We start from the raw sequence: 14,847 nt of genomic DNA, 5'->3' as shown, positions 1-14,847 counted from the left end.
TAGCCATACCATCCCATTCAGACATTTAACCTATATATTTCATAACTCAATATTCTATAGCATAACACCAAATGTTTTTCCAGTAATTCCTTTCCTGTGAAAGTCACAATACAAAACAGATCATAGGCATCCACTGTCTGGAAAAACTAAGGTGTTTGTACCTGACCACATCCTAAAACTCTACAAGTAAATGGAAATCATGGTTCTCACTGACAGTTACTATTTCCTCCCCTCATAATTAACATCCTTCTTTGAAAATCTTGCCTGGAGCTCATACCGTTAGAACAAGTAATCACAAATGACACCCCACCTGGAACGAGGTGCTCAACGATTTAGAGATTTGTGATGAACCACACCCTCTCTTTGGGGCCCACAGATCTGCAAAGCTCTACTGTGGCACTTCTTCAGTTTTCTGGAAATGAAAGTAATCCAACTACATCATGGAACACTAGCCCATTCCACTTACACTGGAGTGTAAACTTGCTCAGCATTAATTGACTAATTTCCACAATCAAATTCCATATTTTTTGAATTGCACATTGTAATCTAATAGTGGGTACTGAAATCAAATTAGTGTGTTATAAATAGCCTTTTAAAAAGTGAAGGAGAATAGAATAATATGGAATGGATTGAAACAAAACAAATTGAAAGAAAATATCAGAGTGCGTCACATGCAACAGGGACAAATATTAAAATATTATTTTGTGAAACTTTTGTTTGATTTATGTGTTTGAGTATGTGCGGATAAGCATATGCCTGGGGGTGATGTAAGAAGTATTCCTTATCGTGGACCACAGTGAAAAATCTTTGAATGTCACTGAACTGGTGTAACGGACACATAGATCAGCCACCCAGATGTCGCTTCAAGGAAGGGCTTGTTGCTCAGCTGCTGAAAGTGCTGCCATCAGACACCTTCAGCTATCAGCCCCTTCAGGGATTGCCTCTCCTGCAGAGAGCCACCTTGCACCTCAAATAAGGTCTCGCCCTTCCTAGGGTGTCCCACATACAACGGCTGACACAGAAAAAAAAACTAGCCTATTTCGTTCCAAACCAAGACAATTCTGAAAGGTCATTTTAATTTCATAGTTCACCATGGGGTCAGATCTCCACAGCAGTTCAATTTCTCCCTCTATCTAGTCCCATTTCCTTCCTCTCTCTTTTACAGATGTTGCTCCCAAGGCACTCCCTAATAAACATGCCAGGCAAGAAACTCCACTTGAGAGTCTGCTACCCAGAGAACCCAACGTGTGACATCTAGTTGAGGGAGTAACAAGTTTTGTAACCAAGTCAGCTGAAAAGGCGAAGCATATAATAAGCAAAGCATCTTGACATAATACATAGTGTTTAATTTTTCAATGGAACGGCAAATTCAAAGGCTAACATTAAGACCATACTCTGTTTACCCTATTAGCTACTGATGCATTTCATCAAAATGAGCACACCCATTTATTGACAATGGTTAGCTCATTTCTATTTTTTCCTTAACTTGCACAGCTGTCCTATCTCAAATGAAACATCCTGAAGTGGCTGTGAATAGTGCTTCATTTCTTTTGCCAGCCCTACTCGCTTTCATCTCATCTTAGCAACTCTCTGGTTATTCTTGCTATCCTTTGTCTTACAAATATGCCCACATCAATGCAGCTGAGGAACAGTGACAAAACCATTAATGCCTTCTATAATGGGGGGCAGGGTGAGAAGGGGGAATAGAGGGTATTAACAGTGAACCATGCTAGTTATTTGTGTTAAGTATTATCCAAGGAGAAACTTTGAGAAAGCTGTTTAATAACTGGGCTGTGTTTTCTGGGGCAATCAAATAAAATTCTCACAGCAGGTGAAATATTCTCATAGAAAGTTAGCTTGTTTTCTAGAATAAATATTGGCAACACAGCCTTATTTAATTACTCTGACTGACTAATTCGGTCAGATCAGTAAAAAATAAAAGCACCTAATGGTTTTTGTTCTGTTATTTATTTATTTTTAAATTAAAATATTTGTGTTTATCAGTTATCTTGCTGTCACACAGGATATTTCTAACATCTTGATCCAACTCTGAGACTTCCAGTTTGTCTTCTTCCTCAAATATGTTTGAACGTATGTCTTCCAGGTAGGAACCAATGGTGGTAGGTGAGTCAAATGTAGGGGATCTTGTAATCTTTTATAATGTAATCTTTTTTAACAAAAGATGAAGAAAAATCAAAGAATTTTTAAGTAGAAAAATCCCCAAGTAAGGACATTAGCAGAGTGCATGTAAACTTGATAAAAACATGCATCTAGCTCTTAATATTTCAGTCAAATATAACTATTGCATAAATTCCAGCAAAGACTGGCACGTTCACATTTCTTTCCATTTTATTTCCATGGAAAAATGATGTTTATTTACTACAGTCTCGTCTTGTTTCTTTAAGTAAGTTGGATGAATAGGAAGACTGATAAGTAGCAGTGAATCTGTTGTACTTTCAATAAAATGAGGTTTATCTTCTTCCATTCTTGGAATACACTCAGAGGGGAGATGGAACATCAGGTAGGTTTGAAAACGGGAAACGGAATAACGCATTTTGACCTGAGCTGCCAGCCACCATATGAATGAATTAAAGGAAACAGCTGCAGCTTGAGGTCTCTCAATAAAGTGATGCAGGGGTTCCACATGACCTGGCATTCACAGTGTCTCGACGGTAGGACAGAGGTCTTTGTTTCTCATGCATTTTCTATGTGGGAATGTTCCCCTAGCTTTTCAGCCTCCTCCCAGTCCTGTCACTCTACTTTGGAAGTGCAGCAATGGTGGCTGCCCGAAGTGGTGACATCCAAACAGGGCCCCCATCTGCCTTTTCTTTCACGCTAGAAATAAAGCTGTTATCTATAACAAAATGACTGAAGAGGCTCAGAGACAGATTGGGAGTCGGAAGGAAGGCCCTTCAAAGATTCTCTTGCAAATGGGGCTGTAAACTCTCATGCAAGGGCGAGTTGTTCCCATTGGAAGCCCAGCTCCTAGGGGCCTGTACTCATGGAGAATGAGAAAGAAGGGAGAATTGCAGCATGATTAGACTGAAGCTGTATTCATATCCTCACCAGTGCCTGTCATAGCCAGAAGAATCACATGTTCCAGATGAAGGACAGTGAGTAATATCCATTCTGTTGAAGGTCTGACCTCTAGATCAGACATACAACTTCAGGCTTTTATCATAGAGACTTTTCTTTTATCACAAGACCTCTCTGTTTTCTTGAGAACTTGGATTCAACAAAGCAACCAAGACTGCAGACGATCTATTCCTGCAGCTAGATACCCACACTGAGGACGAGAGACAGTGTTTTCACAGTGTCATTCAGTTACTCTGATGACAATTGAGTTTCAGGGGGTGGTAGGCTATTGCAGCTAATTCTTTCAAACTCCAAATTTCAAGACACTCTACATGTCAAAAGGGAAACGTCTGGGACTCTCTCAGGTGATATACCTGTAGGTGCTCAAAAATAAATACAAAAAGAATGAGAAGATCTAAGCAAAAAACAACTAATTCAGTCATATTAACTCTAATCACACTATCTGAAATAAATTATGATGTCTTGTCAATGAGTGGTAAAACATTCATACACTGGCGGCTATGAGAGGTAGCATTATAAACTCATAGAGAACAAATATTTTCTGCCGTAATTTGATTTCTAGAATGTTTGGCACTGGTACTGGTGTGAAGTTGTCATTTTGGCTTTTGGTCACATTTACACTCTTTTTATTTGATATCTAGATTCCATCCCTCGGACTCTTTCAGTGGTTTTCTTTAAGGGCTTTCCAAACAGTTTAAATTAACCATCCTCTCCAAGAGAAAAGCTTAATCCTTCTCTAATTTTATGAACTGAGTGTGAACTGTGAAAGTAAATGATGTTAATTAGTAGGACAGACTGGGAATAAAAGGGGCAGATGAAAAGGCTCTTTTTTTTTTTTTTACTCTTTCATCCCCCATTAGTCACTTTCCTGTGAATGCTTTAGTGTGTCTCTCAAAAGGAATTTTCAGAGTATGTGACTTCTCATTTTTCTACTTCTGTAAATAGCAAGCATAATCCAGACTGGACAATTCCCATCCTCTGTATTGTTAAAAAAAAAAGAAAAGTAAACCCTCTCAATAATATTAGGACAGTTTCTTTATTTACAGAGTATACCAATATTATTTAGCTCAGGAAAAATACTATGAAAGAGTATATTTGTTTTCTTTAATGCATAACAAATTATCCCAAATCCTAACAACGCAAAACAATAAACATTTGTTACCACACACACTTTCTGAAGGTCAGGATGGAAGTGGCATACCTGAATGGTTCTGGCTCAGAATCTCTTGGGAGGTTGCAGTTAAGGCCTAGACCAGGGTTTTAGTCATCTCAAGGCTCCACTGCGGCTGAAGGATCCATTTCCAAAGTGGTTCATTCACACGGCTGTTGGCAAGAGGCCTCAGCTCCTCACCATGTGGACCTCTGAATGGAGCTGTTTGATTGTCCTCATGACATGGAAGCTAATTTCCCCTAGAGTGAGAGTACAGGAGTGGGCAATGCCTTTATGACCTAGTCCTAAAAGTCACACACCATCATCTCTGCCACATTCTCTTTGTTGGGAGCAAGTCAGTTAGCCCAACCCACACGCAGGGGGAGGGCTGTTAGGTTCAACCTTTTGAATTTGTGGACATAGTTAAAACCACCAAGGAGGGGAACCCTATGTGAAGGTCGGCTGTCTCAGCAATCTCATACACAATATCTCGAATCTCCATCCAAAAGTAAGGACCCCTCAAAAAGCAGACGAATTATTCAGCCATACAAACAGAAGGAAATCCTGACATATGCAACAGTATGGAGGAATCTGGAGAACACTCTGATAATCGAAATAAGCCAGCCACAGAAGGACAATTACTACATGATTCTGAAGCCAGGTACCTGAGGGTTACTGTAAATATTCAATGAAACCTTGTTCCCAACAAACATAGTTGAAAAGAAGTTAATCTTGTCAATTTGCTGTTTTCTTGTTTAACCTGAGGGGTGACTCAAGGGTCACAAGGATTTATGAGCTTGTTTACAGAAGAAGAAGAAGAAGAATGCCTTCAGGGATCACCAGATAACCAGCCCTGGAAGTCAGATTGCCCAAAGGCTTATAACCCCTTTGTTTCTATGAAATTTCTGCCAAGCCCCTTAGCTCCAGAAAGCCCCCTGCCTTCTTCTCTTGTTAAGGCAGATGTGAGAGAACCTATCCTCCTGTCTTCTTGTTTTGGCCAATTTGAATAAATCTTTCTCCATCTCCAAGCACCAGCACACAAGCTTGAGATTAACAGGTTCAGAGTCAATTCTACTTACGTTACTAGTATTAAGTAGAATAGTCAAACTCACAGAAGCAGAAAGTAGAAAGGGCATTGCCAGGGACTAGGGGGAGGGGGAATGGAGAATTGCTGTTCAAAGGGTATAAACCCTCAGTTACGCAAGATAAGTAAGTTCTAGAGATCTGCTGTACAACATTGTGCTTATTGTTAACAATACTGTAGTGCACACTTAAAAATCCGTTGAGGGTAGATCTCATGCTATATGTTCTTACCACTATAAAAATAATTAATTAATTTAAAAAAAAATAGATGGTTCACAATAAGTCACTCTAGGCAGTTTCCCTGTGGTTATATAGAGTTACAGGCAACTTGTTACATATGCTAACATTTCCAGATGATTAAATTTTTGAACATTTTTAATTAAAGTCATTACCTTGACCTACCAGTTGAACTTAGTGGAAAGATTTTCCAATGAAAATTCCATCATATAGTCAGTTTTACAATATAAATATATTAGGTTCGTTTTACCACCATCATGAATTACCACAAACTTAATGGCTTAAAACAACAATCATCTATTATTTTACAGTCCAAGAAGTCAAAAGTGTAAAGTAGGTCCACAGGGCTATTTCTTTTGGAGGCTCTAGGAGATAATCTGTTTCCTTGCCTTTTCTAGAAGCTACCTACATTCCTTGGCTTGTGACTCCTGCCTCCATCTTCAAAGCATCATCTCTCCTCTCTAACCCACTTCCCTCTAATAAGGATCCTGTGACCATATTAGGCCCACCCAGATAATCCAGGATAATATTCCCATCTCAAGATATTTAATTTAATCACATCTGCAAAATTCTTTTTGCTCTGCAAGGTAACAGATTCACAGATCCCCAGGATTCAGACATGGAAAACTGTGGGGGACCATTATTCTGTGTACCACACTGATTTTAGGAAGATAGAGTTCAATTAAATTGTGGAAAATACCCTGACAGACTTAGTTAACACCATATGAAAAAGACTTACATTAGTTTGACCTATCTGTTAACACATTAGCAGTGACAAAAATGATTGATTTTATGTACAGAGATCACAATTGGCCTACTTTTCCAAAATCAAGCCTTACACAGCTGGCAAATCACATTTGATTTCAATACTTGTTTATAGTTAATATCTTGGATAAATCAGAATCGAAACCTGAAATATGTGCAGGTAATACTCTCAAAAGGTCAGTTTCTTTCATCAGTGGTTCCAATCCGACATTCTTATCTCAATCACCTCACAAATGATGAAGAAATACAAATTGCATTGAGAAATGTTCATTTTGAAATATATGAAGTTTACCAAAGAAACTCTCAACAATTTCTTTTGAGACAAGGAAAAAGCTTCCCGTACACATAGAATAATGGAACTTACAGAGTGTGATGGGACCTAGGAAATTTGAAAATAACACAGTTCTTCTCTACCCTCCATGCCCACCCCACACTCGTCATTTTACATAGGAAGAGTCTAAGAATCAGAGTTTAATATGCTCTTAACCTCTTACCAAAGCTAGTTAGTGACAGAGCTTGGCTTAGACGCCAGGTCTTCAGACCCAACCCTTGACCCAGTGTATTTTTACTTTATCACACACCCATCACAAGCCCAGATTAATTCCTTGTTTTAAAAAAATGTAATGAATGTGTGCAAAGGCTGCGCATGGCAGTGGACAATGGTAGGAATGGCTGCCACGTATTGAAAGCTTAGCATGTGTTGGCTTCTATAACAGATACCTTTAAATATAAATTCTATTCACATTTTATCTCAACAAGGTAGGAAGCATTACTCCTGCTTCTAAAATAAAAAATGATAACAGACTTTTAGAAAGGTAAATAAACCTGACCAAAGCAAGAATGATAGGATGTGGCCTGGGTCTTTCCTTTGAACAACAAAGCTACAAACCACTTCTCACTACATTCCTGGAGAAAGAATACAGAAAGACACAAGCTGAATAAGCAATTTCAAAATGTCTGTGACACAACATTATGAGAAGAGATTCCTACCAATTTCATGCATTAAAAATTACAAAACTGTGTAGTGTTAATACATTCATTTCTTCATTCAACAAACACTCATTGAGTGGTCATTATGTACCAGGTGCTATCTGTAAGATGTGAAAAAGATAAATTAGATACCACTCTTTTTTAATAAATAAATCATGAAATTTTAGGTAATGATATGTGATATTTTTTAAGAATCATATAATTTCAGCAGGGTAGGAAGGGAACAGAAAGTTGTAGAGGAAAGACCTCTCAATAAAGTAACATTTGAGAAGCAATCTGAATGCTGTGAAGAAGATAAACACGAAAAGCCTTTGGAAAAGAGTGAGTGTGCCAGGCAGTGAGAAAAGCACTGTAAAGATCCAGATACAGGCAAACCTTGACCTGTTTAAGGCAGCGAGAAATCCAATGTAAGCTCAAGCCAAGTGGGCCAGGGTAAGTGGTAGACATTAGGCAAGGGCTTGTCCATATGTGGTCTTGTAGGTCATTGAAAACACTTTGGCTTTTACCCTGAATATGATGGGAAGTCTTTGGAAAGCATGGATGAGGAAACTAAAATGAATGGATTTACATTACAAATATGTTGAAATCTGCTACATGAGGAACACATTGTAGGCAGGCAAATATGCAAGTAAGGTGACCAGTTAGGTAGCTTCTGCTGTAGTCCAGGCAAGAAATAGCAGGGCCTGGGATGAGTCAGTAATGGCAGAATGTACAAAAAGTATTTCAATTCAGAACATAGCTTAAAGCCAGAGCCAAAGAACTGGCTACTGGATTGGGTTGGACTATGAAATATAAAGACGATTACTAGCTTTTTAGCCTAAGCACATGGATGAACATAAATATCATATATTGAAGTAAGGAAGAGAGGGAGAGGAGCAAATTTTGAGGTGAAAAGGCAAAGTTCAAAAGTTCTATTTTACACATGTTAATTTTGAGATGCCAATTAGATGACAAAATAGAATTAAGGAATAAACAAATAGAGGTAGGAGTCTGAGACTCAAATGCAAGGTCAAGGAAGGAGATGAAAACATAGGATCATCAGCATTAAATGGTATGAAAACCATGAGATTGCATGAACTCAAATAGGAAGTATGGTTAGGAAAGGGAAAAACACTCCAGCATTTAGAAGCTGGGGAAAGCGAGAGGGCCAGTAAAAAGATCATGAAGGAGCAACCAGTGGATTTGAAGAAAATGGTGGGAGTTTGATGTCCCATAAGGCAAGTGAAGAAAATATGAATAAATATAAAAGAATTTTCCTTCTTTGGAAAGGCACAGAGGACACAGCAGAAAGATCACAGGAATTAGGGAGACTGGGCCATATTAGGGGTGGAATATCGGTGACCTGGGTAGCATCGACTTCTGGTGGTACCCAAGGCAATACAGACTGTGTGTTAGTGGAGGGTATAACATGTTTCGTTAAACATATGGAAAGATTATGCTCTATTTCTAAACAAAATTGAATTACTCTGAGTATAATTATTGATTTTTATCATGAAAAATCCCAATTTGTGAAATGCTTAGGAATTGTAGTTTTCTGGTTAACTGAAAACTACACATAGCTGCCAACCAGCATTTCAACTTTCAAATTATTCTCAAATATATCTGTGCTTTGGAATTCAGTGTACTTGAGTATATTAAAATGAACATGGGCTAAAAGATTTTCTGAATAGTATTCTCATGTTGAATAAGTATAGGCAGCAGTTACACTGTGGACCACCCTTACATTTATTTTTTTTTTTTTTGAGGAAGATTAGCTCTGAGCTAACATCTGCCACCAATCCTCCTCTTTTTTTTTTTTTTTTTTTTTGCTGAGGAAGACTGGCTCTGAGCGAACATCCGTGCCCATCTTCCTCCACTTTGTATGTGGGATGCCTGCCACAGCATGGCTTGACAAGCAGTGCATAGGTCTGCACCCAGGATCTGAACTGGTGAACCCCAGGCCGCCAAAGCAGAGCATGCAAACTTAACTGCTGTGCCACCGGGCTAGCCCCCAACCCTTACATTTAGACACAGGAAAAGTCTGATTAACATTAATGTGTAGGAAAGCCTTCAGACAGGAGAAAATAATTCAAACTAGTTCTATCAGAATAAATTCTGGTGCCCAGAAGAAAGGGAAGCAAATTCTGACATGACCCCTTTGCCTTGATGATACCAAATGGCTGACAGACTGGTCTGTGCAGATGTTCGCAGATCTTTTTAGCACTAGTTGGAACTGTTTTATCTGATAAAATGACTTGGTAAAGATACAGATGCCAACCACCACCATAGCCCTAAGTAATGGCCCTGAGGATCAGAAACTAGACTAAAGGTGAGGTGACAAAAAGTAGTGCCAGGGTGGTTTCTCATGCCCTACGCCTTCTTTTAGGAGCTTTTTATTTTGTAAATTGTCCCCTATTTTTCTCTATAAGGAAGTAAATAATAAAAAAAAATTAGGAAGCATATAGGGAATACCAATCTCTGCTTAATATCAAATATTCTTACATTTTCTTAGACCTTAAAGTAGAGTATGAAAATATTCTCTAGTTATGCATACAGCACAGCTTCATCTGGGCTTTTAGTCAATTAAACCTCCCAAATCAGGAATCTCTCTTTTCCTGTATAGAAGGAATTTATACAAGATTAAGTGTCACTTCAAATAACACCAGTAATGCATAGTAGACATCATCGTGTTAAGTCAAAAAGTATAGTTATTTTCCATATAGTTTAAAACTGACTATGTTGTAAACACAATTATAATTGAAAACGCTATGGTAGTTCTATCAACATGTGAAAAATACAGTTATTTTCATGTCCTGTGAGGTTGAGTTCTCTAAAATTTCGTAAGATATATATAATAGTGTAATTTATAAGTAACATAATGGTCAATATACATTGTCAAAAAAACAAATTGCTTTTAAAACATCTCATTTTTTTGCATCTCCTTTCAGCAGCAGGACTCACATGCCTACTTCCAGACTATTGTCAAATATGGTATTATTCACTAAAGAACCGTGTTTCCTATATCCTGAAAAATCTGAAACAATTTATATGATAGGACATTTGCTTTCTTGCACAAAGAATTTATTTTTTTCTTGTTAATTATTTCAACATCCCTCAGAAATGGATTATATTTATGACCATCTTTATTTTTTACCCCGACAAATTAGGGTTCAGAAAGGTCGGATGCTTGGTGATAATGAAAACAAAGATAAAAGTGATTTCCAGTTTTCTTTTTTGTGTAGTATACAACTCAAACACTGTGTCCTCTACCTGTACATTGTTCTCAAAGGACCAGACATAATCCTCTACTTGTCACAAATAACTCCGGCAACTCACAAATTCCTTTGACGTGAACAGAGGACCGGGGATGTGTGGACGATAAAGACGTTAGAAGCGATTATGATTCTCAATGTACTTTGGAAGTACACTAAATTTATTTTGTGCCTGATAAATATAAACTCTATAGGCTCTCATGGGAGAGCTACATTCTTTTTCTAGATAAAGAAATACCTGTGATTGTGTTTTTCACATTTACCCATGTCACTCAAGCACCTAATTTACTTGTAGCTATTTGATTCACTAGAAATAATTAACAATACTTCTTTTTTGCATGTGTTCCAAGTGTAGCTTCACGGCCTGCTAATCTAGATAATGCCTACTTTTACACCATATCTCCTGGAAAAGTAGCTGACTATATTCTTGCTTCTTAGATTTACTTGTTGAGATAAAGAGCAACAGTTTGGAACAGAATTTACAGACACAGATCGGGGCAGATACAATGGGAATGCTTTTTGGCTTCCATGGTTGTTTATTATAAAGTGTAAACCATCCTCTTATTTTGGTAGTTGACAAGTAAGCTGTGCTGTAGCACATATGCGTGTAGACAAGTACAGAGAATACAAGAGAGAAAAGAAACAGAAAAAACGCTATCATTTCTCAGGACTGACTTGGAGACAACTCTGTCTCCACATTCACTCAGGAATCAGGAAGCAGAAAGAATTGTGTTTCATAGACAAGAGGGGAAAGAAAAGTTATCTTGCAGAAATGAACCAAAATATTACCTGAATTCGATTCCAAAGGACTCACAGAAACCTATAATTTTTAGGCTTCTATGTAGTTTTATGTAACAGAAACACAACTACAATGGCTTAAGCAAATACAGGTTTATGTCTTCACATAACAGGAAATTGTAAATTAATTTCCTATTCATAATAGGAAATCTCATCAAGAAGGCAGGCTCCTTCTTCTCTCCTGCTCTGCCATTTTTAGTATGCACCTCTCATTCTCATGGTCCCAAGATGGCCTTACCTCCTCTAAAGGCTGTATTTTTATTTGGGCATAAAGAAGTAAGAAAGCACAAAGAGCAAACAGCAAAAATGAAAAAGTCAATCATTTGACTCCTAATTGTATTTCACTGACCACAACCGTGTGTCCAACAGTCAGCCTAGCTGGAGGCTGAAATACTATTTTAGATTGGGCAAGATGCACCCACTCTCCAAAATTTGGTAGTAAGTAAGAAGTAAGATTTGATAGTAAGTAAGAAGGAGTAAGTTTGCATAATAAAATACAGGGCATCTTCTGGAAAAGGCAAAACTGGGGAGACAATAAAAAGATCAGTGGTTGTTGCCAGGGAAAGCGGGGGGACGGGTTGCTGTTGGTGGATAGGAAAAGCACAGAGGATTTTTAGGGCAGTGAAAATAGTCTGTATGACAGTATAACAATGGATATATGGCATTATGCTTTTGTTGAAACCCACAGAATGTATAACACGAAGAATGAACCCTAAGGTAAACTATGGACCTTGAGTGATTATGATGTGTCAATGTGGGTTCAACTTTGAAAAAAGTGTATCATTCTGGTGAGTGATAGTGATACTGGGGGAGGGTATGCATGTGTAGGGGCAGGGGTACATGGGAAATCTCTATACTCTCAATTTTATTGCAAACCTGCTCTAAAACATTAAGATCTTGAAAAAAATTTTAATATACTATCAGAGGGAAAAAATAGAGGACATCCAGTCAAATGTTAATATCAGATAAACATAAATAAAATTTTAATATAAGTAAGCCCCATACAAAATGCAGGACATACTTATACTAAAAAATTTTTCATTGTTTACCTGAAATTCAAATTTAACTAGACATCCTGTATTTTTATTTGCTAAATCTGGCAACTCTGAGAAGGAGAAACTATTGGATAGCAAGCTAATATTATCTGCCATAGAATCCATGGAAAATTTCTCCATTCCCCTTTATAGTGTTGATCCATTCTCTCTTCAGAGAATCCAACTTGAGTATCTAACTTCAGAGATTAAATAGATGGTTTTATAATTGCCAACAGTGATGGTTAATTTTATGTGTCAAGTTTGGCTGGGCCAAGGTTTTTAGATATTTGGTAAAATACCAGTCTGGATGCTGCTGTGAATTTTTTTTTTTTTTTTTGAGGAAGATTAGCTCTGAGCTGCCAATCCTCCATTTTTTTTTTTTCCCCTGAGGAAGATTGGCCCTGAACTAACATCTGTGCCCATCTTGCTCTATTTTATATGTGGGACACCTGCCACAGCATGGCTTGATAAGCAGTATGTAGGTCTGCACCCAGGATCCAAACCAGCAAACCCTGGGCCACCAAAGCGAAACATGCGAATTTAACTGCTGTGCCACCAGGCCGGCCCCTGTGAAGATATTTTTTAGATGAGGTTAATACTTAAATCAGAAGACTTTGAATGAAGCAGATTACTTTCAGTAATGTGGCTGGGCCTCACCTGATTAGTGAAAGGCCTTAAGAGAATAGGCTGAGGTCCTCCAAAGAAGAGGGAATTCTGCTCAACAGTCTTCAGACTCAAGCTGCCATGTCAACCCTTCTCTGGGTCTCAGCCTAGCCAGCCTATTCTGAAGATGTTGGACTTGCCAGCCTCTACAATCCTGTAAACCAGTGCCTTAAAATAAACAAAACTCTTAGATAGATAGATAGACAGACAGACAGATAGGCACACATCCTATTTGTTCTGTTTCTCTGGAGAACTCTGACTAATACACCAACACGTCAAAAAGGTGAAGAAAGTATTTTATTAAAGAAGTTTAAGAGTGTAAGTAGGCCTATAAACCAACTGGAAAATATGCAGACTGGATTCATGTACTCTTTTTATGTTAAAATAAAGAGACAACAATTAGTTAACAACCAGCTGCTAACCAGTTTTCTCCACTGAGTTCAAGCCTTTTCTTCAAAGCTTCCCTTGCGATGGCAGCTGCAGGTAACTTGGAGGCGCATTTCTTTCTAATCTGCACTTGTTTTATAACCTAGTCATAGTAGATGCTTCAGAATACTTGCCTTTGAATAATTATACTTATGCTAATAATTTTTTACTTCACCAAAATGAGGCCTAGAAACTTCTCCACCCAATTAACTTACTTGTGGGAGTCAAAATTTTTTCAGTGAAGTTGAAAAAAATCAGAAGCTAAAGTGTTATTGCAATTTTAAAATTTTTATATCAATGCAATAATGTGTACACATTTTCTAATATTTTGCTGGGCTTTGTATTTAAAGACAATTTTTTCTCTATAAAATATAAATTTCTAACATTAGTAATGTGTTGATTTCCCTTCACCTAAGAATGTGTCTGCAGCGGCAGCTTTGTCAACATTTTTAAGAGACTTCCTGGGTGTGGCTGGAGAACCTGTCACCCCCTGATAAAAAAAAAAAAAAAGCAAACCACGTGTTCTAAGTGAGGGCCAAAAAAACACCATTCGTTTTCATTCACTTCTTTATGTTTATTAAAAAGAAAAAGAAATCTGTGAATCCAATTAGTATTAGATAGTCCCTCTTAAAATTCAAAACAGAACATCCAGAATTACCAATATTTTAGATCAAATTTGTATTCAGAATGAAAAACGTTAAACTATAAAAGAATAGAAAAAAATGAAGAGAAAGGAGCACACAGTAAGGATGCTGAGATTTTTCAATATATTTCCTTTAGAAACAACTACACAGAAGAAAACTGGAGTATTCCTTTCTGTTCCTCTTACACACCACACCCAACTCCTGTCTTTGTAAGTTCAAAGCGTAATGAAAGCTGTGCCTAAAATTTTCGTTGTTTTTGTTTTTTTCTCAGGTCACCTATGCCCCTGTTTACTTATGGAAAATAGTCTGCCTTACTCATGCTGAGGTTTTCCTCCTGGTGTATCAGCACTGCCTTCCTGCTGCCTGACTCAACATTCGTAAGATAGAAATAACCTAGAGTGGATGTTTTTGTAGAGTTCCTGGGGCATCCTTAAACTGCCACTCAGGATATCCAAGTCAACACAAGTTGTTGATGCCATGAGACCTGTAAATCCTTCTCTCCACATGCTCACCCTTTGTCTAAGCTCAGGCCAGCAGGCCCTGCTTTTTGTTAAAATATTGAGGCAGACAGTTACCCTTTAAAGGATAAAGAGACAGGAGAAGGGTACCAAAGGAGTAGATCTCAAAGAATGAGCAGCAGTGGGGGAGGCATGAGCAGAAACACAGGATCCTGTTTTCCCACCTTGTTGGGAGCCCTGCTAACTTGCGGA

At 37.9% G+C, this 14,847-nt stretch overlaps 1 long non-coding RNA gene across 1 annotated transcript in view; it reads right to left on the bottom strand.

Annotated features, from left to right (window-relative positions):
* Positions 1-14,847, bottom strand: part of LOC139082806 (uncharacterized) — a 54,106-nt gene that overhangs the window by 18,833 nt on the left and 20,426 nt on the right. The window contains exon 2 of the long non-coding RNA XR_011539058.1: positions 4,298-4,506. This is a non-coding gene — a long non-coding RNA (uncharacterized lncRNA). The remainder of the gene's footprint in view (positions 1-4,297; positions 4,507-14,847) is intronic.

This window comes from Equus przewalskii, chromosome 4 (assembly GCF_037783145.1).
Source record: "Equus przewalskii isolate Varuska chromosome 4, EquPr2, whole genome shotgun sequence".
NCBI lineage: Eukaryota > Metazoa > Chordata > Mammalia > Perissodactyla > Equidae > Equus > Equus przewalskii.
Note: the sequence above shows the minus strand (reverse complement) of the source record. Positions and strands in the feature narration are given on the sequence as shown.